At 43.0% G+C, this 27,150-nt stretch overlaps 1 protein-coding gene across 7 annotated transcripts in view; it reads right to left on the bottom strand.

Annotated features, from left to right (window-relative positions):
- Positions 1-27,150, bottom strand: part of CALN1 (calneuron 1) — a 474,033-nt gene that overhangs the window by 374,851 nt on the left and 72,032 nt on the right. The window contains exon 1 of one of the 7 annotated variants that reach the window (XM_029221333.1): positions 10,263-10,562. The exons of the other annotated variants lie outside the window; for them this stretch is intronic. The gene's annotated coding sequence lies outside the window, so the exon portion shown is untranslated. Of the gene's footprint in view, positions 1-10,262; positions 10,563-27,150 lie in introns of those variants that run through there. 7 annotated transcript variants of the gene reach the window in all.

The raw sequence follows: 27,150 nt of genomic DNA, 5'->3' as shown, positions 1-27,150 counted from the left end.
ACAACAGCAGTGTCTATTTCATTAAATCCTTGTTGAAAGGATTTAATGAGTTAACACACGTAAAGTACTCAGAAAGGAGGACTTACATAACCATTAGCTATAATTATACTGCCTCAGTCTTTATACTAACTTTCATGTGCCCCTAAGAAGTCTTCTCCCACTCTGTTTAAAGGTCTGGCTTTGGGAGTTCCCTGGTGGCCTAGTGGTTAGGATTCTAGGCTTTCACTGCTGTGGCCTGGGTTCAGTCCCTGGCCGGGGAACTGAGATCCTGCAAGCAGCATGGCACAGCCAAAAAAAAAAAAGAAAAAGAAAGAAAAAAAAAAAAAATCTGACCTTCTAGGGCAAAATAAAACACCCTAAGAAAGCAATGTCCATTTCAGCCCCTGGGTTTCACGCCCGCTGTCTTTATCTCAAGTTAGTTTAAGAAGCATAAAGAGAGGGGCAGGAAAACGTCTCTGTCAACACTGACATGCTGAAACAGGTGCCTGGAGTTGAAAAAGTGGAAAAAAGGATCCAACGAAATATAATTTATGAGTCATCACCTGCTGAACATGTCACGGCTAGGTGACAAATGCCAAGAACATCAATTATGAACTATTCTTACAGCGGGTTTAACACAATCCACCGTGACATCCAGAAACCTGTATGTCGAGAATGTTCCTTCTTTGTTTGGACAGGAGGAAAATATTTGGGGTGGAAATGCTAAATGTAATTATTTTGCATGAAGTAGGGCAGCCTGTGTGTGCTTCCCGCCTGGGACCAGGCTACTGAATATCTGTCAAGGTGTCAACTCCAACCACAGAAGCAAACAACTTGGTCACACTTCTGTGTCCTTACCTAAATTTGGAAGGAGGGGATGGCAAATCACAGGTATCACTGGCAGTGACGTTTCTGGATTCACCGGTGTTTGAACGTAACTATATCCATGGTCTTTCTGCATGTCTGTGTCTTGTGATTCCCTTGCCCCAGGAGCAGCTCGGGGGTGTCTTCTCTCCAGGATTCATCCTCCCGCGTCCCTCCTCCTGGTCTCGCATCCACAGCAGCCCTGGCCTGATGATCTGTGACTCTGGACAAATCTCTCTGAGTCTCGGCATCCCCCTCTCCAAAACTGAGTGGTTTAGACTAGATAATTCCTGACGTCCCTTCCAGCTCTCTGAGCCTTTGATTCTGACTCTATAAATGCTGACCAGGGACGGGACAAAGTGCTGGATCCAGAAAGACAAATAATGCAAGTGATTTGTAATCACGATACCAACTTTTGGGCTCTAATACTAGAGCAATAAGGTTTAAATGTTCAGAGATGAACCTGCAATGAATATTTAATTGCTCTCTTCTTCTTTATAAGAATACAAAGTGAGGGGAGGCAGGATCCGGGCCCCCTGTTCTCCAACCCTGCCTTGAATGAACCAAAGAGGCCATACTCTCATGAAAAGGCGATTCCAGAAGCCACTCGTGTGAAGCTAAGTAAGCCAAGAACAGGATTCTTCTTAACCAGGCCCTGCCCTCCAGCGGCACGTGGAGCTGGTGAAGAATGCAGGTGTGCTCAGCCTGCTCCAGGGCATCAGAATTTGCATTTGAACAAGAGCCCCTGGCAATGTGCAGGCATTTTCCTTTGAGAAAAGCTGTCCTAAAGCCTCGGTTCTCAAAGCTGGCTGCACAGTGGAATCACCTGGGCGGGGGAGGGGGGCTTTCTCCCATCCTCCCCACAACAGTGATTCAGATTTCACAGGTCTGGGGTGTGATGGGGCATTGGGACTTTTTTTAAGGCTGCCCAGGGAATTCTAATGTGTAGCAAAGTCTGAGAAGCACTGAACTAAATTCTCAGGTTCAGGTTCGAAAACTCAAATCCAGAGCCAACTAACCTCCCTCTAGAAAGATCTGTATCACCTTTCCCAAGGCCACAGCAGGGTCACCCGCTAGCTGGAGTGCTGGTTGATGATAGGTCACCATCCCACGTCCTCCAAGGTCCTGCAGGACGTGGCCACTCCGGGGAAACCTACATGGCAGCACTGGTGCGCTGTCTCTCTCTCTCTGTCTCTTTCTCTGTCTCTTATGGCAAACGCAGTGCTTCAGATCACAGGACAGAACCTGCTTCTACAGTAGCACCTTCCATGCAGGGATCTATCTCCAAGCACATGGAACCCTCGGGCCAGCAGCTGGAACTCAGGCAGCCAGGAGAATCCAGTGCAAATCCTCCTCGGCTTCAGTCCCTTCTGGTGTGCAAGATTCCGAATCAGCCTGCATCATTCCTAACAACTTAAGGCTAAGATCTCTGAGTGAGGACCCACTGCCAGTAACCACCAGCATCTATGTTTCCTTCCGTTATGATTCCTCCCTGTTACCTACTGCCCTTTGAGGGCCCCATGGATTCTGTGCTTCTGGGTTATTGAAAGCACTTCTCTCCTTAGGTGTGAGAAGCTGAGACTTTGGTGTTTATGTAAAGACAGCACAGGAGCCAAGCTGGGAGCTAGCAGTTCTTGAATCTACCAGGGCTCACAGGTCGGTTAGTATTGGTGCAGCAAACTTGAGGGTTGAGTCTTGGAGTGCAAACAGAGCCACCATCCTCAGCTGAGGGCAGATGACCTGTCCTGGACCAGTTACTGCCAAGTGACTCAGGAAGGGAAGGGATTGCGGCAACCCACCAAGCAGACTTGAAAACGTCATCCCCGTGGGGAACTCTTGGCAGCTCTACATTCATGAGTTTTCCCAAACGAAAAGCGACTTAACTGAAGTGATTTCACAAAGTCCCACCTGATCTTTATTGCAGAAAGCCTGCTTGTCTTTGGGAGGCAAGGGAAGGTGCAGATTTTACCTAGCGAGTTAACATGCCTCTGGAAGGGAGACTATGGTGTGGTGGGTCCCATCCAACACGGGCTAACCTGGTCCCCTGAGCTGCTTCTTCATTTCTTCATCTGTAAAATGGGGGAAATACTAATAATCAGAGAGTGGACGACACGTAGTAAGCACGATGCAAGTTTGCTATTATTACTTGTCACTTCCCACCGGATCCGGAATATGTTTATGTGTCTGTGCATAAAATGAATCATCCACCATAGACCAGAGGAAATAACAGAGCAACTGGTTTTAAGAACAAGTAGTAGGGTGCTGGAGGCTGAAATGCTCCATCAATGTGCAGTACAGATGTTTTAGGTTTTCTTACCAGGCTATAAAAATGTTTACACAGTAATTAGGCCTGTTATCAGTACACAGACTTTACAGAATGAACGAACAGCACAAAAACCCTCCCATTTTTCATCAGGTTCAGCATGCTTTCCTAATTCTCGGGTTTACCAAAATAAATTCATTTTTCTAACAACACAGAGCCGGTGCGGAGTGTAAGGAAGAGGCGCTGGGGTGGGGAAAGTGGCTGTGTAACGGAGCGCATGTCATTTGCTCTCTCTGGTCCTTCTTTTTCCCCATCTGTAAACTGAGATAACCAAGGTCCCTGCTCTCTCATAAACTCCATGGTTCTATTACTTTACAAGCATTCTCTTCTAGGCACGTCTTCACTCTTCTCTTCCCCCAAGAAAGGATGTGTTTAATTAAAATACTGATGGGAAAGGTAGTAATTCTGCTGAACCACATAATGAGTCTCCCATCCAACACACTAGCATGGAGTTGGTAGCAGTTCATTCCTGACGCTGCAATCCCCAAAGCCAGTCTGCGTGGTGAGACCACGCAGGACAGCGTTTCCCAAACACATCAATAGCTCTAAGTAACACTTAGTGGAATACTTTGCTTTTCCCGTTTTCAAAGGATAATATTCCGTGGTAATAAATACGTCACCAAAATAATGAACCAAGCTCCCTGACTTGCACTTCTAAGTTCTCATATGAGCTAACTTGTGTTAATGAAAAAGTAGAAGTGATCTGTAATCATGAACCCAACTTTGGGGCTCTAACACTAGAGCAATATTGTTTAAATGCTCGGAGATGAACTTTTAACGAATATTTAATTGCTCTATTCTTTATAAGTATAAAGCATGCTTTCAGTAAACACTCTGAATACTAAAAAAGACAAGATACTCTTTCTCCTAGCTAAGTTATGTGTTCAAGTTTCCTAATGATTTTGTTTCAAGGGGAAAAAGGTCATCAAGGTTTCAAGCTCTAGAGGAAGGAATTTGGGAGAGTCATTCGGAGATAGGGTGACCTGTTACAGCGATATTCCAAAACCCTTCGACAAAATATAGATATAGGTATTTGAAATCCAAAGGAAGAAAATCTAACAACCTATGTACGGAAATGTGAATGGTCTGGGGAATGAGAGAGCAGAAAGGTGCTTTCATTTTTTTATGTAACATTTCTGTACGGCTTTAATTTCTTTTAAAAAGAAGAATGTTGGCTTTCATAATGAAAAATATTTTTTTAAGCATAAAAAAAAAGCCACCCATTGGACAGCTGGTGCAAAAGAAGCATCCTAATTTCTGCCCCAACCAGGACCATGGGTTTTTGACATTAAAATTTCCAGAAATAAAATGGTAGGGAAAAAGCGTTTAGTCGATATAGTCTCACAACACCCCATTCATTCAAGACATTAGTGGTCATCGGCATCTACATTTTAAAACAATTTGTTTCTCATTATAAAATACATTTGAGTTCATTTAAAAAAAACAAAACAAATATTCATAATGCCAGCTCCTCGGGACAACAATGTTAACATACTTAGTCCACGTCTTTCTATTATTCTTCGGTACCAAGTTTTTAAACAAAACTGAAATCATACTAGAAATGTGGTTTTGTCCATACCCGTATTTAATTGGTACATTAGAAACCACTAAATTAAGGTCACCAAAGCATTTTCTCTCCATCTGTTACTCTTAAACACTACATTTCATTCTATACTCTAATGAATAAAGACTCACTTTGTTGCGCCAAGGGAGTGCACACAGAATGCACAGCTGCTAGGGTGATCTTTTGAAAACATAAATTAAATCATGTCACTTTGCCGTTTAACACCCTCCTTGTGCTCCCATCAAACTCAGTATCAAGCCCAAACTCTACAGGGTGACCTCTGAGGCCCCTCAGGAACTAGCCCCTGCTTCTCGGTACACATCTCCTGCCACACTGGCCTCCTTCCTGTTCCTCTAAAGCACCCTGTGGTTCCCACCTCAGCACCTTTGCACTGGCTGCTGTCTCTGCCTGGAAGTTCTCCCCCAGACCTTCCCCCGATCTACCCAGCTTAAATACGGCTCTTCGGTGAGAACTTTCTTGACCACCCAATCCGAAGCGGCCCCTGTATCTGTCTCCATGATATCATCTAATTTTATTTTCCATTTTTATTTTTTTATTGTGTCTTACGCCACTAGAATATGAGAGTACCACCTCTGTCTATTCACCATTGTCCCCAGTACCCACACCAGATGCTCAATAAATATTGGTTGAATGAATGAAAATGTTTTCAAAGTACCCAGATTTGTGGGGCATGAGCTTAAGTAACCTACTTAAACAGGCCTTAGGGCTTCCCTCGTGGCGCAGCGGTTGAGAGTCCGCCTGCCGATGCAGGGGACACGGGTTCGTGCCCCGGTCCGGGAAGATCCCACATGCCGCGGAGCAGCTGGGCCCACGAGCCATGGCCGCTGAGCCTGCGCGTCCGGAGCCTATGCTCCGCAACCAGAGGGCCCGCGTACCGCAGAAAAAAAAAAAACAAAAACAGGCCTTATTCTCAGCAGCACAGCCCCTTAATGAGACTTTTTAAAATAGGCCGTCACCTTCTCCTGTGGTCTGGTAACGGAGAGCGGCCCACAGCCCTGCCGGCGGGAAAACAAGTGGGTTATTTAGTCTGGGCCAGACTTTCATTTTGTTTATCCACCCCGTTACCTAAACCAGAAACTCTGTGGTGACACACTATACCCTTCCCTTCTCTTACTCCTACTCAATCGATCAGTAAGTCCCACCAACTATCCCTCCTGTGGAGGACATGCCCAAGTCTTCTAGCAGGATCATTCCAACTTCCTTTTTCAGAAAAACTGCCTCTCCCCGTTCGGATGAACTTTCAGAAAACTGTTCCTGATATGAAAACCCAAAGCTATGCCAGTTAGACATTTCCTCTGAGCCTTCTGAATGTAGCAGAATAATAAAAATAAAAAAATAATAATAATAAATATGATGATGGTGGAGGAAAAGGCTGGAGATCATTTACTTCCATAGCATCCCCTGAGAGAAACCGAAAGACTACTCCAGCCACCAAGATCCCCTCGACTGCCTAATTCCCAGCTGCTCCAAGCCTGGTTCTTCGGGCCCTCAGCCCTGTGAATTCCCATCAGTACTTCTACAGCATTCTCCTTGTTTGCTTTAGCTGCTAGCCCAAGTCAGTTTCTGTTGTTTGCAACCCAGGAACCCTAACTGAGAATTCTCCTAAATGTCTGCTCGGTCCATCTCTTCTCCATACTCCCCACCAGAACCTCAGCTCCAGCCGCCTCACTGGCATCACGCCTCTGGTCTCCTCAATGCCAAATCCGCTCTCCACGAGGGCCCCAACCGGACTTACCTAAAACTCAGATCTGACCATGCCGCCTGCCCCCTGGTCCTGACCAAAACCTTCCTCCTACCATTCCGGCCTCTTCTCTCGTCATTCCCTGCCTCACCCTTGAAGCTCCAGGAGCTCCAAACTACCAGCTGCTCCCTCATATTTTCCATATGTTTTCTTATCTCTCACCCGACTTCCTCTGCACTGGGATCCCCAAGTAAGGCTGGCCACTTCATAACCATCCTTCAGGCTCTGCTCAGACATCGCTGCCATGCTAGGCTGGCTGCCCGGCGTCTCTGCTCGCAAATGTGCACGCCTCACACATGGTCTGCCTTCCCCACTAACCTGTGAATTTTTTGATGGCAGCCGCCGTGTCATATTCATCTCTCTATCTGTACCACATAATAGACACTGAATACATTTTTGTTAGATGTTAAATGATTAAAACCATAATTCACTCGGAAAGCCCCAGGTTGGATGCAACAACTGTGCTTTCATTTTCCTCCTTTCTAACCACATGCAGAATTACCCTCCAGTGGGGCAACCAGGGGATCGGCCAACGCCCTGCCCGTCTCGAGGGATGGTTTCATCGCTTGAGAGTCAGGACGCACGCGGTTTTAACGAGCATCGGGGGCTGTTGCTGGTTGTGCTGCCTAATGGTTCTCCATCGCAAAAGGACGTTTCAGACACTCTGACTACGTCAGGTTAAGCCTCGAAGGAAGAGCAAAGATGCCACCCACCCCATACCAATGTGGGCGCAGATAGGGAACATGCAAACAAACAAAGACGCGGCAGCCTATAATGAAGCCAGTCTGGGCTCAAGCCTCACATGGCTCCAGTGTGGGCACACGTGGAGGGCAGGGCCTCCTCCCCTGACCCCACTGCACCAGGCAGAGCTCCTCCCGTGCCTGAGTTTCCTCGTCAGGAGTGAGGAATGAGATGCTGCCCTAGATTCACTCAGCAAACACAGAGGGGGCACCCGCCATGGGTCTGACCCTAGACAAGGCACCGAAGGTCAAAGGTTACTTAACCGCTCTTCAGATCATAGGCAGCAGTGTGGAAAGATCCCTGGACTTCCAATCAGGAACCCCAGCCTCTTTGAATGAAACTGTAACCCTGCCTCTTACCCACAAGCTACGTGGCCTCAGGAAAGTTAGTTAACCACCCTCAGCATCAGTTTCCAAATAAGAAAAAATGGGAGTTCCATGAGCGCCAATGTGTAAAGTGTCTGGCATCAAGAAGGCTCCCAAAAATCCGAATTAAGAGGGTCTGCAAAGACCTTAAACGTCCAAAGTTCTCGCTGAGCCACCAGAATTCCTCTCAGTATAAGAACTAGCGCCCCCTTCTGCCACCCACTGAGCACTGCAGAGGCTGTCAGCGCTGGAGTGGGCTGGCAAAGCCAGCAAGACCGCGGACGCCGCGCCAGGACCAAGTACCAGCCGTCAGATACCTCTCCCGGGCTGTTGACCCAGGAGCACACTGTCCCTCCCAAAGCCGCTTGCTATGGAAAAGAAATTTCTAGATTTCAGCCGAACCCTGCCCAATACTTGGGCGCTTATCAGAGGCCTCCCACTGCGGAGGTAACTGTTAAACTCGGCCAAGCAGCTGTCACACGCGCAGCCTCACCGCCCCCCGCAACCCCCATCACCCCTCAGCGAGGAAAGGGAGCCGTGGGTCTCCCTCAAGTCCCGCCCATCGTGCGTTCTCCTCGGAATCAGCTGAATGAAATGATTTTCTTCCTACAAAGCCCTTATGCTGCACCCTCACTGAAGGCCTGATTACTGGCAATAGTTACAGTCCGAGGTCAGAGAAAGGTGATCTCTATGAACAATTCTAAGCGGATTGAGCACTCCTCCAATAAAATATCCGAGGGATTGGGTTTCCAGAGAGTTTTGTTTTCATTACTCCACTTGGATACAGCCAGTAACCAACATCAGTGTTGAAGACCAGCTTCTCAGTAAACATAGCTGTTTTTCAGGCAGCTACTGCCATGAAAAACCCACACGTCTGCAGTGAGCTCAGAAGGGGGGGGGGGGGCCGCTCGGCTGGGCCTCCACCAGAGCAGGCTGCGGGGTGAACATGGCCCGGGGGCATCCATCGGGCACTCGTGGGGCCCAGCCGCCTAAGGAACCAGCAAAGCTCTGCGGCTCCTGGAGCCCAGGAATGGATCCTTAGCCGGGGTGTCCCAATAGAGCAGCAAGCACAGGAGAGGTCCGAGTTGCCCTCCAGACTTCAGAGCCTCATAGAAACACGTAGCAAAGAAAATGAGGACTCCACCAACACCTCCTTCTTCAGCCCCCAAAGATGAAATAAAAACCACCAACAAGCCAAGGAGGAGAGCTGGAATCAGGCTGGGATGAAAACCGTGTCCTGCTCCAGCCCCAAGACAATTTCACACCAATGGCTTTAAAACCCTTTCCAAAGCTCTGATGCCTAAATTGAAAAAGAGTTTATCTTTTGGACTGAAGTCAGCAGTTAAAGAAGCAGAACGTGGAAATCCTAAGAGTTTTCACATTTGCACAAATGGTCTGTGTGTCTGTACACACAGAGGGCAGAAATCTACCCATTCTTCCCAGAGAAGGGTACCTCAACTCTATCCCCGAGGCTGCTCTTATCCACGCTAGAATGTAGTTCCTATAGTACCGCTAATCAGACTTCAGGGGACACAGACACACACGGCCGGCACGGAGCTGCTCTTCTCCGAGCCCAGCAAAGTGTCCTATTCTGCCAAAAATCAAGCTCAGGGGCTGGGGATGGCGCCCCAGTCTTGGCACCTCAGGAACTGCAGGCACCGTTCCCCGGGGCAAAGGGCTTCAACACCAAGGGCAAGGAAGGCGCTTGCCCCACACACTGGTCCGCAAAGGAAAAAGAGCAGAGGGAAATGATGCTGGGCGTGGGGGCAGAGGGCACACGTGGCTGGCGCCTCGATGCTAAAAAGTGGCCCTCCGTCCACTCTCGGCGGCCCCACCCCGTCGGGTTAGGCGTCCTCCGCTCTCCCTGGCCCCGACGCCGGCCCCAGAACTACCTGCTGCTGCCTAGGCGCCCTCAGGCCAAGTCTGAGGAAGTTCACTCCCCGTCGCGCCAGTCCGGGGAGGCTGGGGCACCCGGTAAACCCAGACTGCCCGGCAGAGTCGGCGCCCGCCTCTACCCGAGAGCGGGACTCAGGGAGCTGCTGGGGACCCAGGGTCCAGCTGAGTGGCAGCCAAGTCCCGGGCTGGGCTGCCGGAGGCCTCCGGGTGATCCCGCGCTCCCCAGGGCCCGCGGACGCCGGGCGGGTGGCAGCGAGGAGCGTGCGCCCCGGAGGGCGAGCAGCCCGCGCCTGGGCTGGAGATGGAGACAATCCTCCGCCGATCGCCATGACTCCCGGCTTCCCGGATACCTGGAAGCCGCCCCGCTCTCCCACCTGGGCTGCGGTGCAGCTCCCCTCCCTTCCACCGCCCCGGCGCCCGCGGCCGGGAGCGCGCAGACTAGCGGCCACCGGCGCGGGGGACTGGGGGAGCGGCTCCCAGCCTGCAGCCCGCACAGTTCCGGGATACCGGGTGGGACACCCGCGGCCCTGCCCCGGCCCCACGTCTTGGGGCTGGCGGCCAGCAGCCACCCCCAGGGAGGGCAAGGCAGCTCGGACAACCCCCAGCCCGCCCGGTGCCCTCTGCCAACGCCAACAGGTATGGGAGGCGTTGTCGCCCGCCCACTCCGGGGCCAGGGGCCCGCGACAGCCGCGGGTTTGGGGTACGGTACAGAGGGGCGAGGACTGAGGGAAGAGGAGAGGGCGGGAGCGAGCGGGCGGCGGCACTCACCTCTGGCTGGGCCGGGGCCGGCCGCGCGGGCCCGCCGCCCCGAAGCCCGGGTTCCGAGGCGCCTCCGCGCGCGCCGGGGGCTTCTTCCGAGGCCCGCAGGGAGGGGGCGGCGCGGGGGGAGGCGCCGGCGGGCAGCGCTCAGCCTCACGCTCACACCCCCGGCCGGCCGCCGCGGCCCCGCGCCGGCATCCTCGCTGCCGCCGGCTCCCACGGCGCCCCGGGCCGCTCCCCAAGCGCGCGCCGGGGCCGGCGCGAGCCCCTCGTCGGCTCGGAGCGCGGTCTGGGCGCGCTCCTCCTGTCCTTGTCCTCGGCTCCCGTCTGGGGACGCTGCCCCGCACCCCCGGCTTGGCGCGCTCCTCTACCCCTCCCGCTCCCGCTGGCCGTGCAGAGCCCCGGCGCGCGGGCTCAGCCCATGTGCGCGGCTGCCTCGCTGAGCCCCGGAGCCCAGTGGCCGAGGCCCCGCCGGAGTTGCGCGCCCTAGAAACTCCATGCAGCTCCGGCCTCCTCCCCGGCGGGCCCCCCGGGGCCTTGAAACCGCCCGCGGCGCCTTCCCCGCCCTGCCTTCGCCCGCGTCAGGAGCCGGGGTTCGGGGCGCGCCTCGCCTCGGGGGGTCTGGGAGACACCACCCCCACCCCTCCGCCTTGCCAATGGCTCCCTCGGTTTCCAGGCAGCGCAACCTGAGGAACGCCTCGGCGCGCGCGCACTCACACTCGCGCATACACACACACGCACTGCACACAGGCACACGCGCGGGGGGCGAACTGGAGCTTGGCAGACGGTCCTCCTTCCTTCCTCCCCAAAGAAGCTGCCCACGTTAACTCCGGCAAACTGCTGTTCCTCGGTATTGGACAACTTACCCAAGCGCCCCCCACCTTAACTACTTCATCCCCAGGGCCAGGATCACACCTGCATCCGCGCCCGGGGGGGGAGGGCGGGCGCCGAGTTGAGGTGCCGGCGGCCAAAACCGGGGGAGGAGGAGGGTTCGAGGTGCTCACCCCAGCACCATCTAGGGAGGCACTTCTGCGGCGATCGCCCACCGACCTCTGATCCCTCTCCCCAGGGCCTGAGAACACGTGGTTTGGCCCCCCACTTCCCTTTCCAAGGTCACAGAATGGATTTGACGAGGGGGAGAGGGTGCTTGGACACAGGTGTGAGCTAGGCATCTCAAAGACCGTCTGCAACCTGCCCTGGCACTGCCCCCTGCCAAGTCCATACCCAGACAGACCCCTTTCCTCCTCTGCCCTGTGCCTCAAGGGCAATCCGTTAGCTTAGAGCCTCCAGTCACCTTTTCTGGTCCCCACCTGTCTACCTCTCATGTGCCCAGAAGCTGACAGAATACACAGTGCTACCAAGCTTTGTGTCATCAAAAAAAAAAGGAAAAGAAAGAAAAGAAAAACCAGAACACCAAGATGCATCTCTGTCTGTCCCATAGACAGAATCAGGCACCTACCAGTCCCTTTCTGCTCCTCCCAAGGGTGCGCCACAGGAGAAGGAACCCACCTGGCTGGAGCAGGCTACTCTTTCCTCACAGCACTCTCTTTTCCAGGGTCCCTAGTTTCCTGCCCCCTCTAGGTGGCAGAAAGACTGTGCCACCAACTGAGAGTCTTCCAATTCCCAGAATCAAAGAAAAGATATATATAAAAATTCTCACACCAATCAGGAGCCAAGCAGGCAATACTGCCATAAGCCTCTTGTCCAAACAACTCAGCAATCACCTCTATTCCTGCTGGGGCGGCTGCCAAGAGAACGTGGGCATTGGTGCTGCCAGCCAGCGGCCCAAGTTAATCAGGGTCCCCTCCTTGTCTGCACCTCCTGGTTTGCAGCCTGGGCGTGGTTCCTCTGAGCCCTCGTAGCACTCATTGCTGGTACCATACCTTTGGCATTTAGCATTTGCTACCTCGTATTCTTACTATCTTTCCTTGTACCTGCCCTACTTCCAAACTTATCTTCGTAAGCCATTGGCTGAATCTTACCTAGCTAGTTCAGAGATGTATCAATACAGAGAAGGCACTTCCAAGAGTTTCCCTGAAGGGTCATGGACAGATGAACTAAAAGAGTGGATAGAGTCTCAGAATGATCTTTCCCACCGATCTCTTAGTTTGGATGAAAGCTGCATCTTCTAGTAATCTGTTGCCTCTGTAGCAGTTGTTCTGTCGTTTTCTGGATGGCAACCAAGTCACCAAAGTCCCTTAAGCAAGTCTATATACACACATGGAGTTCCTGGTAGAAAGTAGATTTAACCATTTAACCAGAGCAGGACACATCTGTCAGATCTCTTCCCTCACTGCCTGTGTGAATTTGGGCAAACTGTTGGTTCTCTCTAAATCTCACTGTCCTCATCTGTCAAATGGGGATAATTAGAGTATCTACTCCATAAGGTTGTTGTAACCATTAAATGTGATGACCTGGAATAGCCATTCACTCAGTTAACTCAGCTCCAGGCATAGTAGGTGTTCAGCAAATGCTGGCTATTGGCATTATTCATGAGTAGTTAACACACGTCAAAGACATAACCTTGAGGGAAAAAAATCAAGGATCTCAATGGACATCAAGAACTAGGAAGTCAGGTGGCAGACTTTACACTAAATACAGTTTCCTGGTCCTCGCCAACTATGACTGTTTTGAGACTTCCAGGTTAAGAGGGTTGCAGGTTCTCAGGCCCTGGTACCCTTGCTCCAACTTTTATTTATTTGTTCGATATATATTTATTAAGGGTCAAAATGTGTCAGCTCCTTCCTGTTAAATTGCCAAAGAAAATCTTGTACCAAGTATCACAATGGAAGCTAAAACCAACATGGAACAAAATGGGTTCCATGCATTTGTACCTTGATTTGGCATAAGTACTCTCTCCAACCCAGAATAATACAGCCCTCCAGCAAACAGCTGGGAGTAAGCATTAACTTTGTTCTATCACCTACCTCTAGCTTTGGGACTCAGAGTTATACAAATCAGACACCTGGACGATTGCTACCTTACCAAGTGGTAAACATTTTCTAACATGGTCAAAGTCATTTCCACCTCTACCTCAGCCCTTCCCCTGTCTTTCCTTCTTTTGTTTTACCTGAAAAAGCAGCTCTACATAATAACTACAATAACTACATCTACTTCAAGTGCCCAAGACAGTCAAGGGTAGAGGGGGATGATGGGGTCTGTTGCATTCTGAAGAGAAATAGGCAGAAAAAGAAAAAATCATTTGGGTATGTGCTGGAGGGTAACATTTTTCATGTATCCTATCAAAATGCGGACAATGGAATGCATTGGCTTCTTTACAACGCACATTCTCTACTTTGTGGCAGGAGGTTTTAGAGTGGTTTGTTAGGCAACAACAGAAAACCAGAACAAAATTCAGTATCTGGAAGTAGACTGGCACTGTAACAAACACTTAAAACGTTGGCTTTGGGATTGGACAACGCAGAAGTGCCTCGTAAGTCTGTTAGCGAAAGCCACAAGGGCCTCAGGAAGACTCCTGGAAATGACTTGAAGGACGCCAAGAAGACTGTTCCTGGAAGCTGGGAAACAGAGCACCTGAGCCATGTACTGGTGGGTCAGTTAGCAAAACAGTTGCCTGTAGTAATGTGACACAGATGAGAAGGCTACCTAATGAACTCATGGATCTGACTAGAAGAGTTCCAAGTAGAGCATAGAAGGAGCCAACTGGGTTTTTCTAGATGCCTATGATAAAAGACAAGCAGAGATGAATTAAAGCAGAAATCATTCCATTGTTCTGAGTAGAATTTAGAGGAAATAGAAAGAACCAGGACTTGCTGTGTTCGAGAGGAGAACTGTTGCTCATTCTGACATCTCCAGGCAAAAACATTCAAATCCAGGGCAGTAAAATGTGGTCTCCAGATAAAGATTAAGTTGGGGATGTGGTGCAGTCAAATCCTTTGTTAAGACCTCACACATATTTAAGGGCAGGCCTAAAAGAGCTTTTAAGAATCCTAGAGACATGGTCCCTCAGCAGCCTCACCAGGGGCTGAAAATAGAGAAGGGCCTATTCTTAAAGAGGTGTGTAAGTGTAGTTTTTCTCTAATGGATGGATTCTAGTTTAACTCACAGGAAGCCCTCAACGTTTTTAAAGAAAACACACCAGTTTGGGGCTGAAAGGGACGGAGACAGTACAAAAGGAAAGGAGGCCTTTGGATCCCTGACCGTCCGTGGACAATAAACACGCTGCAAAGAAGAGTTATTTCTTATGAGAGAGGGAGAATGGCTGATAGAGGAACCAAAAGTCCAAAAGATGAGGCCAAGAGCTGTGAAGAATCATTCCCAAGAAGCAGGACTGGGCCTTAATTAAGGAACCGATGACACATTCCCAGCTGGATTTCACAATTGCTATGAACCAGTGTGGCTGCTATAGGAAACACCACCCACATCCTCCCTTATTGAATGGGGTGTCTGTTGCAGTTACTATATCTCTGCCTCACGGGTGTGTGGAGGGTATTTAGTGAAGAGGAAGGAGGAGCTCACAGATCTTCAGATTGAGAAGAACCTCCCCTGAACCTGCTTTAGATGAACTGATCCACGACCTCAAGCCTGAACCTGGTGCCACAAGGAGATGAGACTTTTGGAACTTTTGGATGTGTCTGGGTATGTTTCATGTTAGAAGAATGTAAGTAATGCTTGATTGAAGGTGAATTTTTTACCGTGTTGCATTAAATATGGCTGGACATTCTTTAATATTCCTGTCATCAAGTTGGGATCTACATTGCCCTTCCCTTGAATCTGGACAGGATATGTTACTTCTTTAATGGAATAAAGAAGTTATTTTGTTCCAGTTTCCAGGCTTAGGACTTAAACTGGAAGCTTTTATGTCCTGTCTCTTGGAACACTCTCTTAGAGCCCTAAGTCACCATGTAAGAAGTCCAATTACCCAGAGTCTGCCATGCTGCAAGGCAGCCCAAGCTAGCTGTGTGGAGGATAGGAGGTAGCAAGTTAATAAAGGAGAAATGGAGAGGGGGAGGAAGAGGGAAAGATAGAGATAGATATCTGGCCAGTCCCCAGCTATTCTAGACCCTGCTGTAAGAGTCTTCCCAGCTGAGGACCCAGATATTATAGGGCAGAGAGACACCATCCACACTGTGCCCTGTCTGAATTTCTGACCCACAGACTAAAAGGGGTAGTAATACATTGATGTTTTAAGCCATTTAATTTTGGGGTGATTTGTTATGCAGCAGTAGATAACCAGAAAAATTTGCTAACTTGGAAAGATTTCCAAACTATATTGTAAAGTGAAAAAAGCAAATTGCAAAATAATGTGCATGATACTATTTTTGAAAAAGAAAACTTTGTACGTAGTGTCCATAAATACCGGGTTGGCCAAAAAGTTCACTCAGATTTTTCTGTAAGATGTTACATAATATTATTGGAATGCTATCTGTTACCTAACTAACTCTGGAGAATCAGTATTAAGGAGACTTCTACTTTTTAGATATATATTATATGAATGTTCTACAACAAATATTTTTAATATTGGCTTAATTTTTAATGAGAAAAATACCCTGTATTTTTTTCAAAGCAATAAACATTAGTATATACCTATGAAAAGAATAACACACTCTCTGCCTTTCAAAAAACAAAAGGTTTACTCTGTGACTGGATTATTAATGAAAAGAGATTATATTGACACATATGCTGATAATTCTTTTGATTTCTAGGATAAGAAAATTTAAGTTATCAACAAAACAAAAACAAGTTCTCAACCAAGGGAAAAAAAGAGCTTCAAGAGTGTATGTAAAAAAAAAAAAGTAAAAAAAAAAAGAGTGTATGTAACACTAGATCACAGATGAAAAATGAAACGAGAGAGGGTAATTGGTATCACCCAGGGCTTATACATTCATTTAAGTTGTTAACATGTATGAAAGGAAGAGAAAAATATTTTCCAAATGAAACAGGTAAGAAAGTAAATGGCTTTTTTACATATTCTGGAAAAAATACTCGAAGACTTGTATTAGCCAATTAAAAAAATGGAATCAAAGTTAAGAGCTTGAGAATGGGGCCAAGGACCCAGAGAGAAGGAAAGGGCATTGGTGTGAACCTGACATTCTCTGCTGCCTTTGCTTTTGAAACATTAGCTGATTTCCAAGTAACATTGGACCAAAAGGCCAAAAAGATAATAATATCTCAGAGATTTTGAGAATACCACAGGCTTAGCGAGAAAATAATCAGGTCGCAGTGCTACCAAGACAGTCAGGACCTGAGGGACTAAAACTCAAGGAAAGATGACCTCGGAAAAGTGAATGTATTATTCTGCTCCACTTTCCTCCTAAAGGCATTTGCCTCATTTTAAGCTGCACAGAGTGAAAGGCAAAGAAAAGAAATCAAGCAGCAGCTAAGTGGCTACACAATGAAGAATACTCAGGAATCTCACAATGCCAGCAGAACAAAAATTGGAGTTTAGAACCTTCCAAGAAGGAAGGGCACAAATACACACCCTAAGGTTCTAGTTGAGGCTCCTGAAAGACTATATGCATTAAGATGAATAGAAAACCAGAAGCTTTCAGAGAATCAAATCCATCTTCAAATTACCTCAATTATTGATTAGTAAAAGGTGATCTACATCTATCCTATCTGCCTGCCAGACGAAAACTGAAATCTGAGGGGAGAGAACAACATGTAGAACCACAACAATGTTTCAAATATAATATCTGGAATTTAATAAAAAATTGCCAAACATGCCAGGGGACAAGGCCAAACTGAGAAAAATCAAGAGGAAAAAAAACAGACAGTAAAAACATAGGTTAGCCACATATTGGAGTTATATAAAACAAACATTAAAACGACTGTGATAAATGTTCAAGAAAATGAATGATAAGATGAATAAATTTACCAGGGAAGAACTAGAATTTATTTTAAAAACAGAATAAAATAGTAATTCTAGAACAACAACAACAAAAATGTATCCAGTAGGTCTTCTTAAAGCAGAACCAACACAGCAAAAGAGATCAGTGAACTGTTAATTAGGTCAGGAGACAATATCTTACTGAAGTATCTTTCCTCTCTTCAGAGGAAAGAATGAAAAATAGCGAAAAGAGCTTGAGAGATACATAGAACATCATGAATAGTCAAACATGTAATTGAAGTCTGAAAACAAAAAGGGGGAGAGACAGGATGTGGTAGATGCAATCTTGGCTGAGAATTTTCCAAAAACTGATTAAGCTACAGATTCAGGAAGTCCTAATAACTCCAAGCAGGATAGGTACAAAGAAAGGCACACATAGGCAGTCATAATTACATTTCTAAAAAGCAATGACAAAATAGTAAAAGAAGCCAGTCCCTTCCACCTTTGCAAGCACATGCACACACACACACACACACACACACACACAAACACTGTACTTTCAAAGGAACAACAGATGACTCCTCAACAGAAATGATAAAAGTTAGTATAACTTACAACCATCAGTATAATTTTGATGTGCTAAAAGAAAATAACTGTTCATCTAAAATTCTGAATGCAGTAAAAATATTTATTAAAAATAAAGCTGAGGAATTTTTGCTTCTGAGCTACTACCAGACTTGCCCCCCACTGTTAACAACTAGAAAACTATATATAAAAATATATAAATTAGCTGTTTTCAATAATTGGGCAATAGCCAGTGAAGGACTGTAATCCATATGAGAACAGAAATAAATGAGATGAAAAACAGAGCTGGATGAATCAGACTCCCTGACTTCAGACTATACTACAAAGCTACAGTAATCAAGACAATATGGTACTGGCACAAAAACAGAAATACAGATCAATGGAACAGGATAGAAAGCCCAGGGATAAACCCACACACCTATGGTCAACTAATCTATGACAAAGGAGGCAAGGATATACAATGGAGAAAAGACAATCTCTTCAATAAGTGGTGCTGGGAAAACTGGACAGCTACATATAAAAGAATGAAATTAGAACACTCCCTAACACCATACACAAAAATAAACTCAAAATGTATTAGAGACCTAAATGTAAGACCAGACACTATAACACTCTTAGAGGAAAACAGGAAGAAAACTCTTTGACATAAATCACAGCAAGATCCTTTTTGACCCACCTCCCAGAGTAATGGAAATCAAAACAAAAATAAACAAATGGGACCTAATGAAACTTAAAAGCTTTTGCACAGCAAAGGAAACTATAAACGAGACGAAAAGACAACCCTCAGAATGGGAGAAAATATTTGCAAACAAATCAATGGACAAAGGATTAATCTCCAAAATGCATAAACAGCTCATGCAGCTCAATATTAAAAAAATAAACAACCCAATCAATAAATGGGCAGAAGACCTAAGTAGACATTTCTCCAAAGAAGACATACAGATGGCCAAGAGGCACATGGAAAGCTGCTCAACATTACTATTCATTAGAGAAATGCAAATCAAAACTACAATGAGGTATTACCTCACACCAGTTAGAATGAGCATCATCAGAAAATCTACAAACAACAAATGCTGGAGAGGGTGTGGAGAAAAGGGAATGCTCTTGCATTGTTGGTGGGAATGTAAATTGATACAGCCACTATGGAGAACAGTATGGAGGTTCCTTAAAAAACTAAAAATAGAATTACTGTATGACCCAGCAATCCCACTACTGGGCATATACCCAGAGAAAACCATAATTCAAAAAGATACATACACCCCAATGTTCACTGCAGCACTATTTACAATAGCCAGGTCATGGAAGCAACCTAAATGCCCATCAACAGACGAATGGATAAAGAAGATGTGGTACATATATACAATGGAATATTACTCAGCCATAAAAAGGAATAAAATTGGGTCATTTGTAGAGATGTGGATGGACCTAGAGACTGTTACACAGAGTGAAATAAGTCAGAAAGAGAAAAACAAATATCGTATATTAACAGATATATGTGGAATCTAGAAAAATGGTACAGATGAACTCATTGGCAAGGCAGAAATACAGACACAGATGTACAGAACAAACGTATGGACACCAAGGGGGGAAAGTGAGGGCGGGGTGGTGGTGGGATGAATTGGGAGATTGGGATTGACATATATACACTGATATGTATAAAACTGATAACTAATAAGAACTTGCTGTATAAAAAATTAATTAAATTAAATTTTAAAAGAAAAGAAGAAAGAAATGAGATGAGCCCTACTCTCTGCCTGGATTCTGCCCAGCTCTCTGCCTGGATTCATTTTCTGTACACTGTAAAGGGAAAAGAAACCAAAGCACAGCACAGTGGTCTCACTGAGTTGAGGAAACAGAGATCACACTTCACGGAGGCTTAGATAGCTGGAATTTGTCAGGTAGAAAACTGGAGAGAGAAAACTATGCAGCAAATAGCTGAGAAAATCTTCATAGGGATTCCCTTGAGTTCCTGGTTGATAACTAAGATGTACAGTCACAGGATAAAATTCCACGAGGTCAGGCAAAGAACAGCTGGTAGAGAGCTGTAAGCTGAACAATTCCTAGGGTAAGAAAGAAATGGAAGACATTTAAGTTCTGATGAGCCTGAGTGGACAAAATACCTGAGATTCCAGTAGAGACCCCAGGTAGATTGTACCTAAGAAGTAGTACTGAACTAGCATTAGAATAGAGGTTATTCTAGTACTACAACCAAGCTTAAAAAAAAAAATCATCAAATGGATCAAGCTAATTCTCAAGTAATTTATTTGCCTAACAAACTTCAAAACTCTTTAAGAACAACAACAAAATCCGGAAATTCTAGTGTAACATTCACAGCATCCATAGACAAAGAAGCAGAAATAACAGGAATAATGGAATTAGCTAATGGGGGCTTTCATATAGCTATTATAAATATGTTCAAGGATTTAAAGGAAAATATAAACACTATAAATAAAGGAGTAGAAATTATTTTGAGAGCAAATAAAATTCTGGAGCTGAAAAATATAGTATTTAGTATTAAAAAGTTGCCTGATGGACTTAACATAAGATTAGATGCTGTAGAAAAAAAAGACAAGTGAGCTTTCAGACATAGCAATAGAAACAGAAACACACAGAGAAAAATCCTTGAAAAAAATAGAGCTCAGTGAATTGTGAGACAATATCAAGCAATATTGATAACATATGTTCAATTTCAATACCTTAAGTCTGTGTGTGTGGTGAGGAAGTTAGGCAGAAAAAAATTTTTTGAATAACTAATGGCTAAAATTTTTCAAATTTGATAAAAGCTATAAATACACAGATCCAAGTGGCTTAATGTACTCCATATAGGAAGAACACAAGGAAAACCACTCCAATGTACATCATAATTAAGCTGCTGAAAACCAGTGGCAAAGGGAAAATCTTAAAGCATCCAGGAAAAAAGGGCATGTTCTATCAGGAGAACAGAGGTAAGAATCAACTAACTTCTTTTCACAAATAATGCAAGCCAGAAGACAATGAAACAGCATCTAAAGTGCTGAAAAAGAAAACAAAAACAAACAAAAATGTCTAGAATTCTCTGTCCAGCACTCTACTCAATACTCTACAATGGCCTATATGTGAAAAGAATCTAAAAAAGAGTGGATATATGTACATGTATAACTGATTCACTTTGCTGTACACCTGAAACTAACACAACGTTGTAAATCAACTATACTCCAATAAAGTTAAAAAATAAAAATAAAAAAATAATATAAAATACCACATTTCAAAATTAAAAAAAGAAGTCATAGAATTCTCTATCCAGCAAAAATATTCTCCATATTTGAAGATGAAATAGTTTTTCAGATAAACAAAAAGTAAAAGAGTTTATAGCTATCAGGCTGAAGTAAAATGATAACCATTAGAAACTCAAGAATGAGGACAGCTGGACATGGTAAATATCTGAGCAAATATAAACAGTATGGTTTTCTCAGTTTTAAGTTTCTCTAAAAGATAATTGACTGTTTAAAGCAAAAATAATACCAATGTACTACAGAATTTATAATAAATATATAATACAATGTGTATGACAATAACAGCACAAAGGATGGGAAGGAAGAAATGGAAGTATACTCTTATAAGATACATTGTCCATGAAGTAGTATAATATTATTTGATATTAGACTGCTATATGTTGAAGGTCCATATAGTAAACCCTAGAGCACAAAGAGATAGCAAACAATCTCCAATAGAGGAGATTAAATGGGATATTTGAAAAATAATTAATGCTAAAGAAGGCATGAAAAGAGGAAAAAGTAGAGATGGGACAAAGAGAAAATGAACAGCAGAATAATAAATTGATACCTAAATATATTGCTAATTACATTTAATTTAAAGAGTCTAATGCTACAATTAAAGGGCAGAAAACATCAGGCTGGATAAAAATACAGTAAGATTCAACTATAGACTATTGACAAGATACACTCTTTAAATATACAAACACAGATAGGTTAAAAGTACAAGGATAGAAAAATACATATCATGAGAATATTAATCATGAGACTGCTGGAACAGCTATATTAATATTGGACAAGATGTATTGCCAGACATAAATAGCATTAATTCATAATGATAAAGAGCCAATTCATTAAGAAAATACAGTAATCCAAAATGTACCCATAACACAGCTTTTAAAATACATGACGCACAATACATGAAGAAAACAACAAATCCACAAACATAGTGGATTTATCCTCCCTCAGCACGGATAAAACATGTAAAGATATAGAAGACTTGTCAAACACTAGCAAATAACTTGACCAAACTTTATAAATTTATAAATTTATAAATGCTGGAATTTATAAAGCACTGCATTAGCAACTGCGGGATACACAATCTTTTCAGGTACACATGGAATGTTCATAAAAGACAATATGTTGGGCCTCAGGAGGATCCTCAATAAATTCCAAAATATTGAGATCATACAGAAAACATTATCTGACCACAATGGAAATAAATTAGAAATCAGTAAGATACTTAGAACATGCTCATATATTTTATAAGTAAAACACAGTTTTACATAATGCACAAGCCAAAGAATAAAAAACAAAGGAAGTTAAAAATAATTTAGACTGAATGAAATGAAAATGCAATGTGTTAAAAATTTGTGGAATGCAGCTAGAACAGTGCTTAGAGGGAAAATTATAGCTTAAAATGTTTATTTTAGAAAAAGATGAAAGGTTTAAAACCAATATTCTAAGATTCCACTCTCAGAACTAGAAAAAGAGCAAATTAAACCCCAAGAAAATAGAAGGAAGGAAATAATAAAAATAAGAACAGAAATCAATAAAATAGAAAATGTACCAATAATAGAGAAAATGTCAATGAAATTGGTAAATCTCTAACCTGATTTTAAAATCTGGAGAAAATACAAATTACCAAGATCAGGCCTAATGGAAGGGGCTTCATTATAGATCCTAAAGACATTAAAAATAACAAGGGACTATTATAAAAAACTTTATTCCAAAAAACTTGACAACTTAGACAAAATAGAAAAATTCCTTGAAAAATACAAATTAACAGATCCAAGAAGAGGTAGAAAATATGAATAGTTTCATATCTTTTAAAGAAATTTAATTCATAATTAATAACCTCTTCCTTCCAAACACAAAAGCAAATCCCTTCATGCCCAGATGACTTCTCTATTGAATCCTAACACACATTTAATAAAGAACAAATACCAATCTTATAAAAATCTTTCATAAAATACAGTAACACATCTCAAGTCATTTTATGAGTTCAATATTACCCCATTACCAAAATCAGATAAAGGCTTTACAAGAAAATAAAATAAATATAAATGCAAAAGCTTTAACAGTATAGTAGCAAATGGAACCCAGCAATGTATCAAAAGGATAACACATCTTTTGGCAAAGTGGAGTTTTTCCCAGGCCGGCAAAGTTGGTTTAAATTTTAAAAAATTAATCAGTGTAATTTATCATATTCAGAGAAGAAAAAATCATGACCATCTTAATGCATGCATAAAGAGCATTTGACAAAGCTCAACACCCACGCACAATTGAAAATTCTCAGAAAAGTTGGAATAGAAGGGAATTTCCTCAACTTGATAAAGGGCATTACAAAAAATGGACAGCAACCATCATACCAAATAGTCAAAGATTGAATGCTGTCCCTGTAAAACCAGGAACAAGACTTCTATTGAAAATTTGTTGGGGTCTCCAGCCAGTGAAGTAAGTCAATTAAGATAAATTAAATGCATACAAATTGGTAAGAAAAAAGTAAAACTGTTTTCCTCAAAGTCAATATGATTGTATAGGTAGAGAATCTTAAGGAATCTACCAGAAAAAGCTTTTAGAACTAAATAAGTGACTTTAGCAAGGTTGCAGAACACAAGATCAATACCACAAATAAGCAACTGGAAAATGAAATTGGGGAAATAGCACCATTCACAATAGTATCAAAAACATGAAATATTAGGGATACGTTTAACAAAATAACTCCAAGATCTGTACGCTAAAAACTACAAACCGCTGCTGAGAGAAATTTTAAAAGATCAAAAATAAATTAAAAGATACAACATGTTCATGATTTAGAGTTTGGACATTTTTAAGATGTTAATTGTCCCCCAAATTGATCTTTAGGTTCAACATAATCCAAGTCAAAATGCCAGAAAGCTTTTCCTCAGAATGTGACAAGCTGGTTCTAAAATTTATATGTAAATGCAAAGGACATACAATAGCCAAAACAATTTTTAAAAAGAAGGAAGTTGGAAAGGACTACCTGATTTTAAGATGTACTATAAAGCTAATTAAGAGAGTGTGGTTTTGGCAAAAGAATAGATGTATAGACCCAAGGAAATAATATTATAGACCAGGAATAGATCTACAGGTACGTGATCAATTGACTTTCGACAAAATTGCCAAGTGAATTCAATGGGGGAAAGGCTAGTCTTTTCATCAAATTCTGCTGGAATTTATTCATGTAGAAATAAATGAACTTTGATACTTACCTTATCCATACACAAAAAATAACTCAAAATTAGATCACAGACCTAAATAATAAATGCTAAAGCCACAGAACCTTTAAAAAAACATAGGAGAAAAATCTTTGCAACTTGGAGAAGGCAGAAATTTCTTAAACAGGACACAAAAAGCACAAATTATAAAAGGAAAATATTGATAGTTTACTTCATCAAAATTAAAATCTTTTACTCTTCAGAAGACACCTTTGAAAAAATGAAAAAAGCCACAAATAGGAAAAATTGGGAATTCCCTGGCAGTCCAGTGGTTAGGAGTCGGCACTTTCACTGCCATAGCCCGGGTTCAATCCCTGGTCGGGGAACTAAGATCCCGCAAGCCATGTAGTGCGGCCAAAACAAAAAAAAGGCCACAGATTATTTATCATTTCAAAAAAAAAGCCACAGATAGGGAAAAATTATGTACATATAATTTATATTTATATATATTATATAATTTATATATTATATATATAATGCTATATATCTGGCAAAGAACTTGAATTAAGACTATATCAAGAAATCTTGCAATTCAATAAAATGAAAAGAAACAACTCAGTTTTTAAATGGGCAAATGATAGAACAATACTTCACAAGATAGAGGAATGGCTAATCACACAGGAAAGCATGCTGAACATTGTTAGTCATCAGGGAATGCAAATTAAAACCACAATGGAATACTACAACACAGCCAGTAGAATGGATAAATTTTAAACACCTGACAGTACCAAGTGTTGCCAAAAATATGGAGCAACTAGAACTCTCATACAATGTTGTTGGGAATGTAAATAATCAAATAATTTTGGAAAACTATCAGTTCCTTATAAAGTTAAATGCACAGTTACACTGACTCAGCGATTTCAGTTGTAGGTAATTTTCTTAGAGAAATAAAGTCCACACTACGACTTTTATGTGGATGTTCATAGCAGCCTTATTCATAACAGTCCCAAACTGGAAATAATCCAAATGTTCATCAATAGATGAATGGATAAACAAATTATTGTATATGCATACGATGAGATACTGCTCAGTAATTAAAAGGAAAAAACTAGATACCCACCACATCATGGCTGAACCTTAAAAATGTTATTCTGAGTGAAAGAAGCCAGACACAAAAGAGTACATACCCCATTATTTCATTTTTATGAAATTCTAGAACAGGCAAAATAAATCTATAGTGACAGAAAGTAATTCAGTGGATGCCTGGGGTAGAGACTGGGAGGGGGATTGACTGCAAAGGGACACCAAGGAATTTTTTAGGATTGATGGAAATGCTTATGTCTTGATTGATGTTTATACAAATGTTTGTACATTTGTCAAAACTCATCAAACTGTACACTTAAAATGAATGCATGTTATTGTGTATAAATTGTCCTCAATGAACTTAATTTTAAAAGAAAAAAAGGTGAAGCCTTAAAACTATTATGATTTAAAAATATTTGTGAAGTAAATACATTTTTAGACACACAGGTAGAGAATTTTTCACCAACACCCATCCTAAAAGAAATGGTAGAGTGAGTTGTCCAGGCAGAAGAAATATGATTCCAGATAGAAGAATGGAAACAGGAGAATAAAGAGCTTGGTAATGATAAGTAGGTGGTAAATCTAAATAGCAATTATTATATTTTAATCTTATAATAATACATCTTAATAACAATGTTTGGTAGGTTGTTAAGTATATGAAGAAATAAAATCCATAACAACAATTGTACAAACGGTAGGAGTGGGGAGAATGGAGTTAAAAGTGTTCTTGGGTTCTTCCATCATATTGAAGTGATAAATGTACTCATTTAGGACATATACCAGTGGGTCAAGGATATACATTGCAATCTCTAGGATAAAGAATGTATAGTTAGTAAGGGGGAAATGGAATAATAAAAAGCACTCGATTAATACCACAAAAGAGGAAAGGGGAACACAGAACATATGAGATAAACAGAAAGTAAATGGATTGTTGATTGAAATCCAAATAAATCAGGAATCGCATTCAATATTATCAGACTAAATATATTCTAACCTCCAGACAAAGATTGTTAGATTAGATATAAGTAGATTAGATGTAGATTTTGCTCATAATAAACACACATTAAATAGGAGGCTGTGGGATTGTCAAACATGAAAGGATGGTATATGCAACACTACCTGAAAGAAAGTTGGGACAGGTGTGCTAATATCAAACGGAGCAAATTTTAAGGCAGGAAGAGACTTAGGGCCTTTCTGTGGGTAAGAAGGAATCCAGGATGCAGGATGCATGCCATGAAGGTGGTAGGTGTGTTTAGTAGGTAGCAGTCAACATTATCTTTACATAAATCTTTTGTTGACTTTGCCACTGATGACAGACGGAGAGGAATCAATAAACTGCATTTTTCTTCTCTCTCTGGTTGAAATTTTTTTAAATGCTGGGGTCAGGAAGACAGGGATCAAAATGTCAGCTTCCATATGCTGCACGCAGAATTAGGTAATTTACCACCTGGCCATTCACAGGAGGTGATGGGCCAATGCAAGCTCCAGGCCAGCAGTGCTCTTTTCAGACAGGAAGAGCCCATAAGGGAGAGAACAAGACGCTGAGCTATCAGGCTTTTCCTTCCTCCAAACTTAACAATTAGAGGTGTGAGTGAGGGAGCAGAGCTACACTAATTGATATCACTCCACGTGGAAACATGGAATCCAAGAAAAGATTTCCTACCACTCACTTTTCATTCGGTATTCCTATAAACTTGTTTATTTCTCTACACTTCTACCAATATTGGGTGCTATGAATACTTTAAAATTTTACCAATTGATTGGGCTAAAAATATTATCTCATTATGGAGAAATTTTTCAACTACAGTTGTTGCCTGGGCCTCATTTTTGTAAGGTTCAGATTCGGTTGGTTTGGCATGACACATTTAAAACATTTTAAAACATTCAAAAATCTCATTCCTGACAATCATGTTATACAGCTAAGATTGAGAAAGCCCTGACATTTTATTGTGGGAGGGATGAATTGGTGGCAGCTAATGTTCTTCTCTACCTTGGATGTTCTGCTT

This window comes from Monodon monoceros, unplaced genomic scaffold (genome assembly GCF_005190385.1).
Source record: "Monodon monoceros isolate NGI ecotype Baffin Bay Population unplaced genomic scaffold, NGI_Narwhal_1 Super_Scaffold_13, whole genome shotgun sequence".
Classification (NCBI taxonomy): Eukaryota; Metazoa; Chordata; class Mammalia; order Artiodactyla; family Monodontidae; genus Monodon; species Monodon monoceros.
This window is presented reverse-complemented; position numbering and strand designations above follow the sequence as displayed.